Source organism: Bidens hawaiensis, unplaced genomic scaffold (assembly GCF_021521415.1).
Source record: "Bidens hawaiensis isolate Kalapana, Puna unplaced genomic scaffold, B.hawaiensis_p1.1 tig00038673_1, whole genome shotgun sequence".
In the NCBI taxonomy this organism is placed as follows: Eukaryota; Viridiplantae; Streptophyta; class Magnoliopsida; order Asterales; family Asteraceae; genus Bidens; species Bidens hawaiensis.
The window spans coordinates 112874-133294 of record NW_027496804.1 but is presented as its reverse complement, the minus strand read 5'-3'; the positions used below and the strand labels follow the sequence as shown (position 1 = coordinate 133294).

The 20421-nt window shown below is 39.7% G+C and overlaps 1 pseudogene across 1 annotated transcript; it reads left to right on the top strand.

The window, feature by feature from the left end:
* Window positions 1–7644: 7644 nt before the first annotated feature.
* Window positions 7645–8872, top strand: LOC143590583 (phospholipase D zeta 1 pseudogene; annotated as a pseudogene). Its single transcript, XR_013145495.1, has 3 exons — window positions 7645–7752; window positions 7826–7957; window positions 8040–8872. The product of XR_013145495.1 is annotated as a phospholipase D zeta 1 pseudogene (transcript).
* Window positions 8873–20421: the final 11549 nt, after the last annotated feature.

The following is a 20421-nucleotide window of genomic DNA, read 5'->3' as shown; positions in this document are numbered from 1 at the left end:
GTGGAACCAACCCATTTGGTCTTGTAGTTCATGAGATATGATAATTACAAAACAACCTAACAGCAGGTCTCACAATTCAGATTTGCACTTCAGTTTTGTAAAATAATAAAAGTTAACTCTTACTCGTCCAAAAATTACAATTTTGGACTTTATAGAAACTAGACTCAACATAGTACCCTGTAGTGTTAACAACCTCAACCAATTACCACATTAACATTTAGTTACAGTTGTCTAAACATAACTTACAATTTGTCCAGTACCAGTTTTGACCTTTAATCACATTTAAATCGTTTGAGCAACCAAAGCACCTCCAAATTAGGCGTGGTTGGGTTTTCTGGAAACTAGACTCAGAGTACTACCTTTTAGACTCATAACTAGCTCAGTTTGCTTTTATATTTAACAAGTTACATGTTGTTCAAGTTTTACAATCTCTGCTGTCAAAATTCAGCAAGCACAAACAATTGTCTAACATGCATCCTAAGCATACGACATATCTCCAAACATGTAATAAACATAATTATTCATCAAAATCAGTAGTCACCCTTTAGGGTTTACAAACAATCAATGATTTAACAATCTTTCACCGTTCAAAATCACATATGATCATCTAAATCAATAACCAAAGCATAATCAAACATATAATCAACCCTAGTTCATCCTACTCATAATTTTCGTGACCTAGGGTTTTAGATTAACCCATTCAAGATCAAAATTAAACATGTAAAATACATAGGATAGTTGTTTATACCTTCCTAGCACCTTAATCTTCAACCAAACTTGAAAAATCTTGTGTGTATGTGTGTGTATGTTGACGGCAGCCAAGGGAGCAAGGGGAGGGGGGGGGGGGGGTGATCGGGATTAGAGAGAGGGAGGGGAGGTTAGGGTTTTGTTATTATTAAATAATAACATGTTACACAATGGTCCCTCAACTTTTAAATATTACTTTTCTAGCATAAAATAACTTGTTTGCATCTTGAGTTAGTGTTCTAAATGATATTATCAAATAACACATAAGCCTAACACATAATTATTGTTTGGATGTTTTTCGTTTATTCACCAATGGTTTGCGTCAACTCGTTTGCGTTTCGGTGCAATCCCGAAAGATTACACATGTAGTAATTGTCAAGCGTCATTTAAAACCCTAGTTTAAATGTAATGAGATGTGCGTTATAGATCAAGTGATCTTAAGTTTGAATTGACGGAGTTTGAATTAACGGAGTTAACCTGACATTGACGAGTGTCACATTATTCCCAACACTTCATGCACCTTTTGTGGTGCTATATTAATAATACGACTTCCGATGTTCAATTCATTAAAATGTTGATCATAGTTCATCAGCAACCAATATCCCAAAATTGTTGGATTTTGGTTTACTTGTAGTCTTAATATTGACCCAAAACCCATTGCTTCCACACAAGCTTGTTGTTTAGAGTTCATTGCCTTCACATCAACAATATTAAAAGGTGCACATCTCATTCTCAACATTTTATCTAAAAATTCAACAAAAGGTTTCCTTGATATCCTTTCAGCCGACTTCTTTTCTCTAACAACTTTCTTCTTTGGACGTTGAAAGTCCTAGTTAGAGGTACTGTCTTCCACGTCTTTCTGCTTTACTAATAACTTGTTAATTGGTGTATCAAAGTCTGAATCATAGTTTGCTTCAACATGTTTTATTTTAACTTTTTTCACTGCGGCATCAAGTTGTTTAGTTTTCTTATCAACAGTCTTTCGTTTAACATCATTCTTTTTCTCACCTGGCTTGCTACCCTTAACTGAATCACATACATTCGACAAAACAGGGGGTGGGGGAAATTAAGAGGAATTATAAAACGCTTAACAACGCTTAACATCACATCTAGATTAATTATATAGAAAAATCTCATACAGTGAAATTTAAACGCTTATCAAACGCTTAACAACACAGTCAGATTAATTACATAGATGCAATTGATACAAGGATATTAAAACGCTTAAAATCGCATCTAGATTAATTACATCGATGCAGATGATGCAAGAACCATAAACGCTTAACACCACATCAAGATTAACAAAATTCAAAAATATGATACAAGAACATTAAAACTCTTATAAAACGCTTAACAACACAGTCAGATTAATAAAACAAAAAAATATGATACAAAAATTATAAACACTCGTCAAACGCATATCAAGAATTAAACGCTTGTCAAACGCTTAATTACATAGATACAGTTGATACAAGAACCATAAACGCTTAAATAAACAACGGTAACATTTTAACAGTAATTAAACCTAAACACTTACAGGAATTATAAAAAAACACATGTTTTCTCTGTAATCTGAGGTCTATCATGATTTTCTTCCGATATTCGTTCCCTTCCCAAAGTAGATGATTTAGGGTTCTTCAATTTCTCCATCTTCCTTCCGTGCCTAGTACTTTCTGATTACTCTTAAACGTAGAACTGAATCATCGCCGTGTTATAGTGATTTTTGGGATGGTTTATGGGAGATTATTTGACGATCTTACCCTTATAAAAGAATTGAGGCGCGTGTTTTTCAATTTTTCATCAGACGCTTAAACTAGTCTCGTACCTATCGTACGATTAGGTATTATTGTACAATAACCGCCCTCACATAGATAAATCCTTAAACAAAGATGAGGAAAAAGACTAGTTGATACTTGATAGAGTTGGCCCTGGTGCAAATAACCATTCGATGTAACAAAGTATTCGCAAATTAAAAGTCCATTTAACATCGTAGAATGTAACAAACCATATCTTAGTTGTATGTTGTAAATACCAACATTACCCGACCCAATGATAACACACGTACGTAAAGATCGGAAGTCATCCAAAATCCACTCCATACCATGACACCAACGTACAAAGTGCTCCGGAACACATTCGGAATCACTTTCCATACTTTTTTTTCACTTTTCACCTCGCTACCACTTTTCATCCCAAACATATACAATTATATATGCCATTCATGTTTTGATCGGAATTCTGTAACACATTACAATATGACAATGGCATCGGACCAATCAACGCGTTACGTGCAAATGCAATCGGAGCCATCGTTCTTCTCGAACCCGCCTGAGCCTAGTCGCATTTTCGACGAGCTACCCAAGGCCACAATCGTTCAAGTATCTCGTCATGATGCGAGTGATATCATTAGCCCCGTGCTTCTTACCTACACTATTGACTTTCAATATAAACAGGTCTTGTTTCATATTATATTATGAATAATATTTGTAATCACGTCTTTAAAATCCTTAATAATGCATGGCATTGATCAGTTTCCATTCATGCAACATGTTCCTGATGAGATCATGTTAGTTTGAGATTCATAGGTTTTTTTATTATGAATGTGGTTGTTATGAATATTTAATTTCTTAACCTAGATTGGATTTTGGAATTAAATGCCCAATTATGTATGTCAGTTCAAGTGGCAGCTGGTGAAGAAGGCTTCACATGTGTTTTATTTGCATTTTGCTTTGAAAAAACGTGCCATTATTGAAGAAATCCATGAAAAACAAGAACAAGTGAGTTTAATGTAATTTATCACAGTTTTTTTTTTACATATATGGTTGGGATGGATCTTGCTAGAAGTGATATTACAGCGAGAAGTGCGAGAAGTGAATGTATAACTCCATTAATCCCTAATTTCACCCTCTTTCATATGATGTTACATACATATATGTAGGTTGGTTGTATTTTTGTCTTAATTACACATTCAAACCTACCCAAAAACATATAAATGTACCGAGCCACATTCAAACCTATGTACCTACACACATACAAGCATACATACACATATACAAACATACGTACACATATACAAACATACGTACCTACACATATACATATGCGCGGCTACACAACGCACCTACACATAAGAAATGGAGTGAAATTAGGGATTAATGGAGTTACACCTTCACTTCTCGCACTTCTCGCTGTAAAAAACTTCTGAAATGATCCAATACTTATGGTTGAAGTGTAAATGTTTATTCATCTATTCTAATATATTCTACAAGAATATTAACAAAATGTATTTATTCATAAAACCTTGACATGTGCAATTCATTTATAGTTTATATGTCCTACACATAGGTAAACATTTAAAAGTTTTGAAGCATATTAACAAATTAGTTTATGGTTTTTAGTGTATATAATTACTATGGACATTTTTATGTATGAAGTAAAAGTTTTAAATAACATGAACCACTGGTAAGAAAAGTTAAACGATTTAAGTTTGTTCTTTTTGTTCTCGAAAGAATGTAGTGATTTGTAATGAACAATTATATTTACATTATTTGTGGTCTTCCCTATGTAGGTCAAAGAATGGCTTCATAACATAGGATTGATGGATCATACACAAGTTGTGCATGATCATGATGATGACGATGATCCTGACGATGACGTCACACCCGTGAACAACGATGACAGTGTCAGAAACAGGTGACTCCTGAACATCTTGAGTTTTCAAGATTGGTACTGATGATTCATCCTTTCTTGCTGTAATGATCATAGTTCTTACAGGTGGTTTTTTGTTCAGAGATGTTCCTTCAAGAGCAGCATTGCCAATGATCCGGCCGCCACTTGGCAGGCAACATTCCATGTCAGACCGTGCCATGACAGCAATGCAGGGGTACATGAATCACTTTCTTGGCAATCTGGACATTGCAAATTCTAGAGAGGTAAAGTTTATTTGAAAGGCGTGTGATAACATCGGCTTATAATTATAATATTGTTATTAATGCATGAGTAAAATGTTCATTGCAGGTTTGCAGGTTTATGGAGGCTTCTAAGTTATCTTTTTGTCCCGAATACGGGTCTAAACATAAAGAAGAATATGTGTTTGTGAAACATTTACCGAAAATACCAGGAAATGATGACAGGAGACTATGTTCCGTTTGTCATTGGTTCAATTGTTGTAATGACAACTGGCAACAGGTATCGCGCTGACAATATATATTAGTTATGGTTTATTTGTAATTATAATTAAAAGATATGCATAGTTTATTAATAATACATAATGCCTGTAGGTTTGGGCTGTGCTGAAACCTGGATTTTTGGCCTTGCTAAAAGATCCATTCGACAAGGACCCGCTAGATATTATTGTATTTGATGTTCTACTGTCTCCACATGGGACGGGTGAAGGCCAGGTGTCATTAGCAAAAGAAGTAAACGATCGTAACCCTTTACGCCATTCGTTTGAGGCAAGTATAATACAATTATTGACTTGACTAATTAGGATGGTGATACTTATCTTATTAGCCAAAATGACATTAGGTGGCAAGTGGAAACCGGAGGATAATACTAAGAAGTAGATCTAAAGCTAAAGCAAGATCATGGGTTTCCGCAATTAATGATGTTGGGCTTCGGCCACCCGAGGGGTGGTGCCACCCTCACAGGTTCGGGTCATTTGCACCACCCCGGGGCCTGACTGACGACGATAGTCAGGCTCAGTGGTTCATTGATGGTCGTGCAGCTTTTGACGCAATTGCTTTAGCAATTGAAGATGCAAAATCAGAGGTTTTCACTCAAAGTTACTTAATTTCAAGTTAATAGTCACCATAATCAGTTCAAAAGAGTTGTAACCGATTATTGGTTTCAAGCAGATATTTATGTGCGGGTGGTGGTTGTGCCCGGATCTTTATTTACGACGTCCTTTTCATTCCAACGCCTCTTCTCGCCTAGATAATTTACTGGAGACGAAAGCCAAGCAAGGGGTCCAGGTATGATACCAATGCCACATCAACAGTTTTATATTATGTTTATTGCAGATTTATAAAAATATGTATCTTTAATGCAGATTTATATTCTGATGTATAAAGAGCTAGCTCTTGCTCTTAAAATTAATAGCTTTTATAGTAAGAAAAAGCTAGCTGCACTTCATGAGAACATCAGAGTTCTACGCCATCCGGACCATTTTTCGAGTGGTGTCTATTTATGGTAACATTCTACATCTCACATTATTGTTCATGCTGATCTTTAAAACTAATATTCTACTTATGGTAAAATAATATAGGTCCCATCATGAGAAATTGGTGATTGTTGATCATGAGGTTTGCTTCATTGGTGGACTAGATCTTTGCTTTGGTCGTTATGACTCGTATGAGCACAAAGTGGGTGATCACCCGCCTATGATATGGCCCGGAAAAGATTATTATAACCCTAGGTAGTTTTATTTTTGTTATTTGAATATGAGGCGGTTAAGAAATTATGATATAAATGTTATATATCCTAACTTTACAGGGAATCAGAACCTAATTCATGGGAAGATACTCTAAAAGACGAGCTGAATCGTGAAAGGTATCCTCGTATGCCATGGCATGATGTTCACTGTGCATTGTGGGGCCCACCATGTCGCGATATTGCTCGACACTTTGTTCAGCGTTGGAATTACGCCAAGGTTTTTTTGAAGTAACATTTAAGGTTAAAGTTTGTTGTTGTTTTTATGATCTAATCTTGGTTATGATAATATTTATTTTAGAGAAGTAAAGCTCCTTATGAGCAAACAATTCCACTGCTTATGCCGCATCAGCACATGGTTATTCCACATTACATGGGTAACAACAGAGAACAAGATGGGAGAACTGAAAACATCGATATACCGAAAGCAATAAACCGACAAGATTCGTTACCTTCTTTTTCGGCTTTTCAAGACATCCCATTACTAATCCCTCAAGAAGCTGATGGTCTAGAGACTTCTAGTGCACATCCAAAACAGAACGGGCAGAGTAAAGCCCACAATACTCATGGCCAGCCCAGCAGGCCGCCTCGGGCTCCATTTTCTTTTAGAAAATCAAAATTTGAACCTTTGGTTTCTTACATGCCAATGAGAGGCTTTGTTGATGAGCAAGGGCGGTCCAATTTGAACCTCGCTGGTGCATCAGATGAAACCGGACAAGTTGGTCCTCGTGCCACATGTCGCTGCCAGGTCAACTTTAATTAAATCCCCAACTTTTGTACATTAATATTTTCATACTAATAATGTTTTCTTAAGTTTCATATATTCTATATAGATTATAAGAAGTGTGAGTCTATGGTCAGCCGGAACAAGTCAAGTTGAAGAAAGCATTCACAATGCTTATTGCACACTTATTGAGAAAGCCGAACACTTGGTTTACATTGAGGTCATACATTATAAACTTGTTGCATATTTCAACAGTCTGACTTTTGTAGACGCGTTATTGACATTTATCTTTTGTGCCCAGAACCAATTTTTCATCTCGGGTCTTTCTGGAGACGATATCATACGAAACCGTGTGTTGGAATCTTTGTACAAACGTATATTACAAGCGTATAATGAAAAACAGTGTTTTCGGGTTATCGTTGTTATTCCATTATTACCTGGATTCCAGGGTGGACTAGATGATGCTGGTGCAGCATCTGTAAGAGCTATTATGCATTGGCAATATAGAACAATATCAAGAGGGCCCAATTCTATATTGCATACTCTTTCTGATCGCATCGGTCCCAAAGTTCATGACTACATATCTTTTTATGGTCTTCGGTCGTATGGTAAAATTTCTGATGACGGGCTTCTCGCCACCAGCCTGGTATCTTTATAAGCCCATATTTCTTGTTGCATTTCTTTTAGTTGCATTTCCTTTAATATTTCGTACATGTTTAGATATATTTATAGGTGGTATGCTAATGCAGGTATATGTGCATAGCAAGGTTATGATTATAGATGATAAAACAGCCATTGTTGGATCAGCAAATATTAATGACAGAAGTTTACTTGGATTACGCGATTCTGAGGTAATTACTACAATTTTTCATTTTTGACTGAATCAAATTTATTTTTAAGTTGGTTGTAATATAATCTATACAGATTGGAGTGCTTATTGAAGATAAAGAAGTTGTTGAATCTTATATGGGAGGCAACCCATATAGGGCTGGAAAATTCGCATTAAGTCTTCGGCTTTCACTATGGTCTGAACACCTTGGTCTTCATAGTACTGAGGTTGTTCTTAGTTTTGTATGATACTAATTAATATTCATCAAGTAAGAGTATCTTATTATGATTTTGTTTTGTCTTCCTATAGATCAATAAAATAGCTGACCCTGTGATTGATTCTACCTACAAAGACATATGGATGGCAACAGCAAAGGTAATAATCGAATAGTTAGCGGTCATTGAAATATAAAATTTTTATATTAGACAATAAAAAAAATATTAAGAATATAAGGTACCAATAAATGACTTGTTTTGACCTGTTACCCAACTCACCGTTTTTCGTATTATTTTATGCTTACACTTTCCAATACTTTGCTAATGACAGAATAATAGCATGATCTACCAAGATGTTTTCTCTTGCCTCCCTAATGATTTTATCCATTCAAGGTACAATATTTCATTTTACCCCTTTTCATTTTCCATTTTTGGGTTTTATTCTGGTTTTCAATTAATTTTTATACAAATACTTTGAAAAAACAACACAGGGCATCTTTGAGGCAAGGAATGGGTGAATTAAAAGGAAAATCAGGACATACAACAATTGACCTAGGAATAGCTCCAAAGAAGTTGGAATTACATCAAACTGGGACTATGAAGACTACTGATCCAATTGCTAGATTAGAGGGTGTGAGAGGGCATCTTGTTTGTTTCCCTACCGATTTTATGTGCAAAGAAGATTTAAGGCCCGTTTTTAAAGAAAGCGAGTACTACGCATCACCTCAAGTTTTTCATTAATCAGGTGGTTGTTATCTTGTTTGTTTCTTGTTTCGGGCTAGAGAAGATACAACATAAGAGGCATACATCATATTTATATCGGACTTTGATATACTTGTATAGATGATATTTATACACGCGTCCAATTATTTTGTAAAAGATGCTTGTTATTGATCCTATTCTGAGTTTCGATTTGTTTTTATAATCCCATATAACAAGTTGTGTATCTTATGGTAAGTAAATACCTATAAGAAAGTTGATTATTATTAGAGGGCAGTTAATGCTTTGTCTCCATACAATTGAATTGGGTTATGGCGCCAATTGTTTAACCACTTGTAACAAACAAACTTCTTTTAAGTCAGAGAAATCTGCATTTTATCTCTCTGGTTTATATCCACGTTCGATGGGTTTACCCCTGAAAAAGAATTTGCAAAGTTTGGGCCACTGTGTTTCTCCGGCGGGTTTCTCTGACTCCTACTGTCAGTTGACCCGTTAAAAAAAAGGAAATTACTATGTTATCCCTGATTCCTTTATAACTAATCGATCTACCCCCTTTCCCTTTATGCTACCATCTCCGGCGATTCTCTCAACCCTTTAATATTTCATTATCCGGCGACGGATTGACGGATGTCTCAATCCAAGTCAAGTCAACTCTCCTCAGGTTCACCTTCCAAGCCTTGCCGTGCGGATGAGCTTTGTGTGAGATGTTCATGTGGTGTCGCGACATGTTACCGGATATCCAGGACCGATTCAAACCCGGGGCGTCGATTCTTGTGCTGTGTAAGTTTTAATTACTCACGAATTAGGGTTCTACTCTGTTAATCGATGATGATTTGGTCTGTCGTGTTGCTTAGGTCAATTTTAGGGGTAATTGTTCTAATCTGTGAATCGAATTAGGGTTGTTTATTTGTTGATATATTTAGTCTGTTACAGAAGGGGAGTTGTGAATGGCTATAATGGGCTGATGATCCCACATGCCCTAGTTGTGAAAAGGTAATTCAAGCAATGGTGAAGATGATGAACAAGAAAGATGATTTTGCAAGAATGAAAACCAAAGAAGTAACAAGCTTGAAGATGTTGCTAGGAATTAGTTGGTTTTTGTTCTTCGTTTATGTGTGTTTTTATTGATTAGCTGTTAACATTGTCTTTGTAGTATGGGATAATGTAATCTTTGTTGTTGTTATTTTAGTTTATGTTAAATTTTAGAGCTTCTTGTTTCATCTATTTACTTTAAATTTGTGTTCCACATTATCAGTCATGTTGCAGCCATGATGAAACTGAGAATGTTGAGTTAGGGAACGATGAAATTGATAAAGTGTAGTTTGACCAAGGCAAAAGTCAAATGGAAGACAAGGAATATCAATTGGGTGAAGATGAGTTGATGGCTTATTTAGTGCAAGAAGATGACTTATTTAGACAAAGGGAAGAATATGAAATGGATCCTGGTGATGATTATGACCCTGAGGTTGTGAAAGCAGCTTTCAAGTACACCAGTGAGCCGGAAGAAGTTTACTTTCATGATCCATACGAAGACGATCCAGTGTGGGACTCTGACTGGTCAAATGATGATTGTCATTGGAAGTAACATTGTAGTTAGTTTCTAGTATTGTTTGCATTTGAATTGTACATTAATTTGACATGATTAAATCTATTGTAATGTTTGCATGATTTGCCTACATGCTACTAGTTTTAAAAGCATTAAACAAATACTGTCAAAATAGCATACAAACCATCATGTCCCAAATCAAACACACATGCTACAAGTCTTAAATTGTTTCAAACACAAACCATGATAACACACACATGGTACCAGCAAGTTCAAACAAAAGTCTTAAATAGGATCACACACCATCAATCTAACTCAAACACAACTTTATAGTTGACATCATTATGGTTGAATTGGTGCCCTGCAAGTTCTGATGTTGTGTCCGTAACCTCCACATCTTCCACAACTTTTTTCATGCCCCAACTTGGTAAGTCTTCCTTCTGCAGAAAACACTTCCTGAACCTCTTCAATCTTCCTCTTCATCTTCTTGCTAGCTGCCAATTTCTTCTTCTCGCCTAGTGCCTTCTTCCTGCTCTTCTTCGGTCTGCCAATCTGAGTATGATGTTTAGGTGTAGTTATTATTGTTGGGCATTTTGAGGGTGCCCACATATCAGGGCCTGGTATTGTCACACCCTCAAAATCCACTAACGGAGTTTTACCGTCAGAGGGTGTGAACTGGCAGGATCGGAATCATTAGTTATAACCAAACCAAAGAAAAACGTTTAAATGAAAGTAAGTGCGGAAGCGTAAAACCTTAATTCAAAAGTTGCGTCACGCAGGACGACTTAAAACCAAATGTAACTGTTAAAATTAAGTTTGCAGAATAAAAGTGTTTTCATTAATGCATGCTCCTAAACCGCGCGCCCGCCTCGGCTACCTGAGAATAACATACTAAAAGTGTCAACACAAGGTTGGTGAGTTCACAAGTAAAATAAGATAAATCGTTTAGCGTTTTGCGTAACCTCGTTACGACGTTTAAATGTTGCGTAACCCCGTTACGACGTTTGAGTGTGTTACCACGTTACAGCGTTTGAGTGTGTAACTACGTTACAGCGTTTAAGTGTGTAACCACGTTACAGCGTTTAAGTGTGTAACCACGTTACAGCGTTTAAGTGTTTTGCATTACCAGATAGTGTTATGTCAAATTATATATCGATAGGTAGCTAATCTATACAACAAGTATCGCTAAGTGGTTCGCGACCGAAGCTGACTGTTTATCAAGTGCCCGTCACCAGGTCCTCCAGACCATGGTAAGTGTTAGCCAAAATTTACACCCACTCAACCTCCAGTTGAGCTTAGCGTCGGGTGGGGTTTGTCAAACCCAGTAGTACTACCCAAAAGTGACTCGCTATTCCAAATATTAACCGGTCCGATGTGTGGGACTTCAAATGTTACGTATGCCGCTTAGCCTTTACAAGTGATATATAATTTATAACAAAATCTTTCATATGCGTTTATCTCAGAAAATATGTTTATCGGAGTATGTTATCTCCCCCAAGTGAAAAAAGTTTGAAAACAGTTTAAGAGTGGGGTAAGTGAACTCACTGTTTGCGAAGAATATCCGATCTAGATCACCGAGTGATGCGCGTCGTAGAAAACTCTCTAGCGTTCTAAAATAACAAAGAGATTTTCTAAGTATCGGAATGTTTAACGAGTCTCTAGACTCGGCACATAATACCTATGCACGTAACATGTTTCGTGTTTCGTTTGTGAATCGTGTGTGACTTAAACAAGTAAAATTGTGATACGATACATGAGTGAGCAATTACTTTCGTGTCACGTATTAATAACATACTTATTAGCAATTATTCCCGTAGGGGCATTTTGGTCAACAAACAAAGACTAACTAACCATTATTCCCCATAAGGGCAATTTGGTCAATTCATGGCAATCAACTAGCAACTATTCCCCGCAAGGGTATTTTGGTCAAAATACAACAATTATATAAAAACTATCATATTTCATGCATTCCTATACAACTCAGCAGCTAGTTTCGTTATGACAGAATTTCTACTTGAAAGATTGCACTAGTTTACCGATTATAACGTCTCAATTAATTTACCAAAAATTACCACAGGAGCATACATATCTTAGGTTTCCAGAACATCTTTTATCTTATTTTTATTCCATATAGACTGTTCATAATGATCAAAACATTACAGCTAACTTATATCAGTCAGATTCATGCACATCAGAATGTTATTTGCAATTCCCGTTAAACGAAAAATCCAATAAATGCAAGACCACTTGGGTTTGGTTCCTAACTCAGTGAGTCAACCTCCAGAAGTGGAACCAACCCAATTGGTCTCGTAGTTCATGAGATATAACATTTACAACATAACCTAACAGCAGGTCTAACAGCTCAGCTTTGCATCACGTTTTTGTAAAATCATAAAAGTATACTTCCACTTATCCAAAAATTACGAATTTATACTTCATAGAAACTAGACTCAACCTAGTTTACTGCAGTACCCACAATCTCAATCAATTTTCACGTTTACACTTCGTTACAGTCAGTTAAACATCGTATATACGTTCTGTCCAGAATCTGTTCACATCAAAACTCATCATAATAACAATCTATGAACTATCATGCATCCATATAACCCTCTAGACACTATAACTACTATCCATGCATATCAATCACACCATACATACAAGATTAGGGTTTGTGTTTTAATTCAAATCAAGAACAACAATCAATCATGTATCAATATCAATCTAGTTATCAATCTATTATCCAACTAACAAGAATCATAACAATCACATACATACAAGATCGGCCGATTTAGGGTTTTCACACAACCCATCAAACATCAAAATTAAACAACAAAGAGGTAAGAGATGATCAAGTATACCTTCCTAGCACCTAGTTCTTGGATTAATCTCTTGATTTGATGTGTATATGTGTGTGATGGTGGACGGCAGCCGTGGGTCAAGAGAGGGAGAGAGAGCCGATCGGTGGTGTTGTAGGTTTAGAATAATAGGTTAGGGTTTGTTTATTAGTGATATATTTATAAACAAACAAGTTACACTCTAGTCCTTCTACTTTCAAGTGTTGTTTTTCTAGAACATTCTATCCTAACTTGCACATAATCATGACAATAATATAACACATAATCCTAACACATAGTTATCACATCATTAGTGTTTTAGTGTGCTTCGTTTATTCCTCAATCGTTTGCGTTTCGGTGCAAATCCCGAAAGACTACTACACATGTAGTAAGTGTTAAGCGTCATTTAAACCCTAGTTTAAATGTAATGAAGTATGAGTTATAGATTCAACGATCTTAAAGTTTGAATTAACGGAGTTGAGTTAACGAGGTTAACCTGAAATTGACGATTGTCACATCATTCCCATGTTAAAGAATTTTCGTCCCGAAAATTTGAGTCAAGTCGTGATGAGAGCCTGAAAAAGTAAGAAAGATTTTCAGTTTGTCATATCATCCCCTAGTAGAAAGAAATTTCGTCCCGAAATTTAGTTCATACCTCCGGTGATGTTTGACGGTTTGCCGGGTTTCGCGGTTTTCGGTGTTTGGTTAGCCCTTCAAAAAGGTGAGGATACTTTTTCATCATGTGATCCTCGCGTTCCCATGTGAACTCCGGTCCACGTCTCGAGTTCCAACGAACCTTAACAATTGGAATTTTGCTGTGTTTGAGCGTTTTGGTTTCCCAATCCAAAACCTCGACTGGTTCCTCAATGAACCGTAACTGTTCATCAACTTGTAGTTCCTCCAAAGGGACTACTTGGGTTTCATCAGATAGGCATTTCTTCAAATTTGATACGTGGAATACATCGTGTACGCCACTGAGTTCTGTTGGTAGGTCCAGTCGGTACGCCACCGGACCAATGCGCTCAGTTATCCGGTACGGACCAACATATCGTGGGTTGAGTTTGTTTCGCTTACCAAAGCGAACCACACCTTTCCAGGGTGAGACTTTGAGTAACACTCGATCGTTTACTTGAAATTCGAGAGGTTTTCGGCGCTTGTCGGCGTAACTCTTTTGGCGATCTCGTGCTGCTGCCATGCGATTTCGGATTTGAACAATCTTTTCCGAGGTTTCGAGTACCAGTTCCGGACCAGTGATTTGGCTATCACCCACCTCTGCCCAGCAGAGTGGTGATCGACACTTCCGTCCGTACAGCGCTTCAAACGGCGCTACCTTAATACTTGCGTGGTAGCTGTTATTATACGAAAACTCTACCAAGGGTAAGTGGGGTTCCCAACTTTTTCCGAAATCTAAGACGCATGCACGCAACATATCCTCCAGGGTCTGAATAGTCCGTTCACTTTGCCCATCCGTCTGAGGATGGTATGCGGTACTCATATCGAGACGTGTGCCCAGTGCGCTTTGCAGCGACTTCCAAAAGTGTGAGGTAAAACGAGAATCTCGATCGGAAATGATCGAGACAGGCACTCCGTGTCTCGACACTACTTCCTTCATGTAGACACGAGTCAGTCTTTCCATTTTGTCTGTTTCCTTAATCGCTAGGAAGTGCGCCGATTTAGTCAACCGGTCAACGATCACCCAGATGGTATCGCATCCCGTCGGTGTTTTAGGCAAACCCGTAATAAAGTCCATTGAGATGTGTTCCCATTTCCACATTGGGAGTTCCGGTTGTTGCAGTAGACCAGATGGTTTCTGGTATTCTATCTTGACTCTGGCACAAGTCAAGCATTTGCTCACGTAGGTGGCAATGTCGGCTTTCATGTTCGGCCACCAGTAAAGTTCCTTTAAATCATGATACATTTTATCTGAGCCAGGGTGGATAGAATATCGGGACTTGTGAGCTTCGTCCATCACTAGAGTTCTCAATTCTCCGTATCGTGGAACCCAAATCCGGTTCTCAAAATATCGGACCCCGTCCGATCTGGTTTCAAGTTGCTTGCTCATGCCCCGCATGAGTTCCGATGGAAGATTATCATCTTTCAACGCTTCCAGTTGCGCATCGCGAATCTGATTGGGTAAGCTGGCATGAATCGTAAGTTGCAATGCTCTCACCCGTCTGGGTTTATCTGTTTCTTTTCTGCTGAGGGCGTCGGCCACCACATTGGCCTTGCCACGGTGGTACTTGATGGCACAATCGTAATCTTTAAGCAGCTCGACCCAACGACGCTGTCGCATGTTCAGCTCCTTCTGATCGTAGATATGTTGGAGACTCTTGTGGTCGGTGTAAATGGTAAACTTGGTACCGTACAAGTAATGCCTCCATATCTTAAGAGCAAACACTACAGCTCCGAGTTCCAAATCGTGGGTCGTGTAGTTCTTCTCGTGAACCCGTAGTTGTCTAGAGGCGTAGGCTATAACCTTCTCGAGTTGCATCAGCACACAACCGAGACCTTGTATAGATGCGTCACAGTGTACCTCAAAGTTTTCCGTTCCCTCGGGGAGAGCTAAAATAGGGGCGCTACAAAGCTTGGTTTTCAACAGTTGAAAAGCGGATTCTTGCGCGTCACCCCAGTTGTACTTAGTGCCCTTGTGAGTCAAAGCGGTGAGGGGTTGAGCAATCTTTGAAAATCCCTCGATGAAACGCCGATAGTAGCCGGCCAGTCCTAGGAATTGTCGCACCTCAGTCGGAGTCTTAGGTGCTTCCCAGTTTTTGATGGCCTCTACCTTACCGGGATCGACATGGATACCATTCTCGTTGATCACATGTCCTAAAAAGTGAACCTCGCGAAGCCAGAATTCACATTTCGAGAGTTTAGCATACAGTTGTTCCTTCTTCAGTAGTTCCAGAATTATCCTTAAGTGCTCTTCGTGGTCAGTCTCGTTCTTGGAATAGACGAGAATATCATCGATGAAAACAATCACGAACTTGTCGAGGTACGCCTTGCATACTCGATTCATGAGATCCATAAATACGGCTGGTGCGTTGGTTAGGCCAAAAGGCATAACCGAAAACTCGTAGTGACCATACCGTGTTCTGAAAGCCGTTTTTGAAATATCTTTTTCGCGCACTCTCAGCTGGTGATAACCGGATCGTAGATCGATCTTCGAGTAGTAACTCGATCCCTGAAGCTGGTCAAACAAATCATCAATTCGGGGTAAAGGATAACGGTTCTTGACCGTCATCTTGTTCAACTCCCGGTAGTCGATGCACATTCGGAAAGTCCCGTCTTTCTTTCGGACAAACAAGACAGGGGCTCCCCATGGCGATGAGCTAGGTCGGATAAAACCTTTATCCAACAAATCTTGCAACTGGGTGGACAACTCCTGAAGTTCCGCCGGTGCGAGCCGATACGGGGCTCGTGCTATGGGTGCTGCACCGGGTGTCAACTCGATCTGAAATTCGACTTGACGAATAGGAGGGAGTCCAGGTAAATCCTCCGGGAAAACTTCCGGGAAGTCTCGCACAACCGGTATGTCTTCAATTCGTTTCTCCTCCGCGGGTTTCTCAACAATCTGCGCCAAAATTGCCGGATGACCCTTTCGTAAATACTTCTGCGCCTTCATAAGGGTAATGACGCTGGTGGTCATGCCGCTTCTCTCGCCTCGGACCGAAATGATCTCGCCAGAAGGGGTGGTAATATGGACTATCTTATCATGGCATATAATCTCCGCTCGGTTCTCGGATAACCAGTCCATGCCGACAACGACATCGAAACTACTAAGCGTAAAAGGAATAAGGTCGATGTCAAAGACATGACCTGACAGTTTCAACTTACATCCCGCAAGTATATGAGTTGTTATTACAGTTTTGCCGTTAGCTAATTCAACAGGAAACTTAGCGTCTAACGGGGTTGGAGTAAGGTTTAAAAGTTGGCTAAAGGCCTTTGACACAAAACTCCTATCAGCTCCAGTGTCAAACAAAACAGAAGCAAAACAATCGTTTACAGGGAACTTACCAGACACCACATGCGGATCTCTGCGGGCTTGACCTGATCCAATCACAAACGCTCTTCCTTTGCCATTTCCTCCACCATTACTGCCACTTCCATTGCCCCCATTGTTGTCATTATGTTTCAGCTTGGGGCAATCCTTCCGGAAATGACCTTCCTGTCCACATTCAAAACATCCCTTAGTCGTCATCGGTGGCTTAGGAGCACCCTTCGCCGCAAGGTCTCCTCTACATTCTTTCGCTTGATGACCTATCTTTCCGCATCTTTGACACTTGACACGGTCACATTGACCAACATGATGAAAGTTGCACCTGTTGCACTTTGGATATTTCCCAACATATCCGCTCGAAACCTGCCCGCTACCGTTGTTGTTGTTGTGATTCTGAGTGTTGAAACTCCGAGTAAATTCGGGCTTACGGTAGTGGTGTTGCGGTGGGAGGTTTGAGGATGAAGATCTGGTGTTGTCAAACTTTCTCTTCCCGCTGTTCGGGTTGCTGTTGTTGTTACTGTTGCTGACGTGGTCATTACTCGGGTTGTCACGGGCTTTAACAGTCGAACCCCTCGGTGGTAACGCACCCTGGGTCACAGCCTGATCCGTCAGTTTGTGAGCCAAACGGATCGCTTGTTGGATCGTGGCTGGTCTGGAAGACGTCACCATACCCTGAATCTGTGGTGCTAACCCATCAATGTACATCTCTATTCTCTTGCTCGGCGGATCCACCATCCGCGGACACATCACTGCCAACTCGTGCGAACGAGTAGTGTAGCTTTCAATCTCTGAACCCACCATTTTCAACGACCAAAACTCCGACTCTAACTTCGAAATTTCTTCCCTCGGACAGTACTCCTCTCGCATCATGTTTTTGAACTCCTCCCAGTTCATCGCGTTAGCCAGTTCCAATCCAAGGATCTGGACGTTCGAATTCCACCAAGTGAGGGCGGAATCCTCAAGTGTCCCAGCAGCGAATTTGACCCTACTGGCAGGGGGACAATTACACATCTCAAAGGCCGACTCGGCCTTCTCAGCCCAACGCAGGAAGCCTATAGCTCCCTCAGTGCCCTTAAACGTACTGGGCTTGCAGTCTAAGTAGTTCTTGAAGGTACATGCTCCATTCGGACCTCCTGTTTGATTTTGAACGTGTGCAGCTAAAGCGGCAGCAACATGGTCATTCAGCAGGGTTTGGAGTTCAGCTGCAGTCATGCTGATGTTACCTCGTCCTCGTCCAGCGTTTCTTCCGGCCATTTCCTAGAATCATAGTATAAAACGTGAATTTTTCTTTCATATACAACACACCATACATGTAATAAAAGATAGGTAAGAAAAAAAAAACAACATCACATCACAACCACTTATTAGTCTAATTAAAAATTCATGATTAAAACCATTGTATTCGCTACAAAGTATTTCCAATCAATCCTTAAAATTATAGAAAAATAATAGTTCGGATGGAGACAACCCCTCCATCTAAGTGTCATCCTCACTAGATGTCGTCATCTGAGGACACCTCTGAATGTGCCTCCTCCTCAGCTGGTTCCTCCTTCGGTTCTTCTTCAGGTTCCTCCTCGGGCTCCTCTTCGGGATCTTCCTCGGGATCCTCCTCAGGCTCCTCTTCGGGATCTTCTTCAGGTTCTACATCAGGCTCTGCCTCGGGCTCTGCCTCAGGTTCTGCTACGTTCTGGGCAAGTTGCATTTGTAGGATATCGCAACGTTCTAAGGCTATTTCGGTTCGGGTCCTTGCTTCTTGGAGTTGCTCTTGCAAGTCTATCATCTCGGCTTGCATCTTCATCATAACCTTGGTTTATTGCTCACTAGTCTCTTGCATTTCTTTCATTGCCGCTGCCATGCGGGCAATCTCCTCCTGAGTCTCGGTTCCATCTTTAAACAGTCTGGCAACATTTTCTCTAGTGTAGCGCATGTAACCCACATCACGCTCCAAACAAGAAACGACAGCTGCGAGAACTCGCTCTACAGGTTCGGTTATAGGTGGTAGAGTGTTAGGGTAAGTAGGGTGGTTCGGGTGAGGCAATGGGGGAACTTGTTCACGGTAGACCATACGTCTGATCATGTTGGGGTACCATTCCCAGCTAACGTTGTTGTCATACAAGCCTCCGGATAGGCGGTACTTCTTTGGTGCAGGAGCTTCGAGTTCCGGGACTACACGGGGTGGCGAGGCAGTAGGTAACTGCGGTTCCTTCCCGTGAGCATGCGTCATCGAATCGGATGATGATGAGGGTGGCGTCGACATTCCTACAGGTAAGCCGGGTATATGCGCGCGTATGAGTGAAGGAGATAAGGAAATAAGATTTCAAGACTACACAAACCTATGCAGTGCGTATCATTATAACTAATGGGTCGTCGCGGTTATAGTCTAGTATGCATGCAGTTTCTAGTTCGCTATAACCAATGGCTCTGATACCAATCTGTCACACCCTCAAAATCCACTAACGGAGTTTTACCGTCAGAGGGTGTGAACTGGCAGGATCGGAATCATTAGTTATAACCAAACCAAAGAAAAACGTTTAAATGAAAGTAAGTGCGGAAGCGTAAAACCTTAATTCAAAAGTTGCGTCACGCAGGACGACTTAAAACCAAATGTAACTGTTAAAATTAAGTTTGCAGAATAAAAGTGTTTTCATTAATGCATGCTCCTAAACCGCGCGCCCGCCTCGGCTACCTGAGAATAACATACTAAAAGTGTCAACACAAGGTTGGTGAGTTCACAAGTAAAATAAGATAAATCGTTTAGCGTTTTGCGTAACCTCGTTACGACGTTTAAATGTTGCGTAACCCCGTTACGACGTTTGAGTGTGTTACCATGTTACAGCGTTTGAGTGTGTAACTACGTTACAGCGTTTAAGTGTGTAACCACGTTACAGCGTTTAAGTGTGTAACCACGTTACAGCGTTTAAGTGTTTTGCATTACCAGATAGTGTTATGTCAAATTATATATCGATAGGTAGCTAATCTATACAACAAGTATCGCTAAGTGGTTCGCGACCGAAGCTGACTGTTTATCAAGTGCCCGTCACCAGGTCCTCCAGACCATGGTAAGTGTTAGCCAAAATTTACACCCACTCAACCTCCAGTTGAGCTTAGCGTCGGGTGGGGTTTGTCAAACCCAGTAGTACTACCCAAAAGTGACTCGCTATTCCAAATATTAACCGGTCCGATGTGTGGGACTTCAAATGTTACGTATGCCGCTTTGCCTTTACAAGTGATATATAATTTATAACAAAATCTTTCATATGCGTTTATCTCAGAAAATATGTTTATCGGAGTATGTTATCTCCCCCAAGTGAAAAACGTTTAAAAACAGTTTAAGAGTGGGGTAAGTGAACTCACTGTTTGCGAAGAATATCCGATCTAG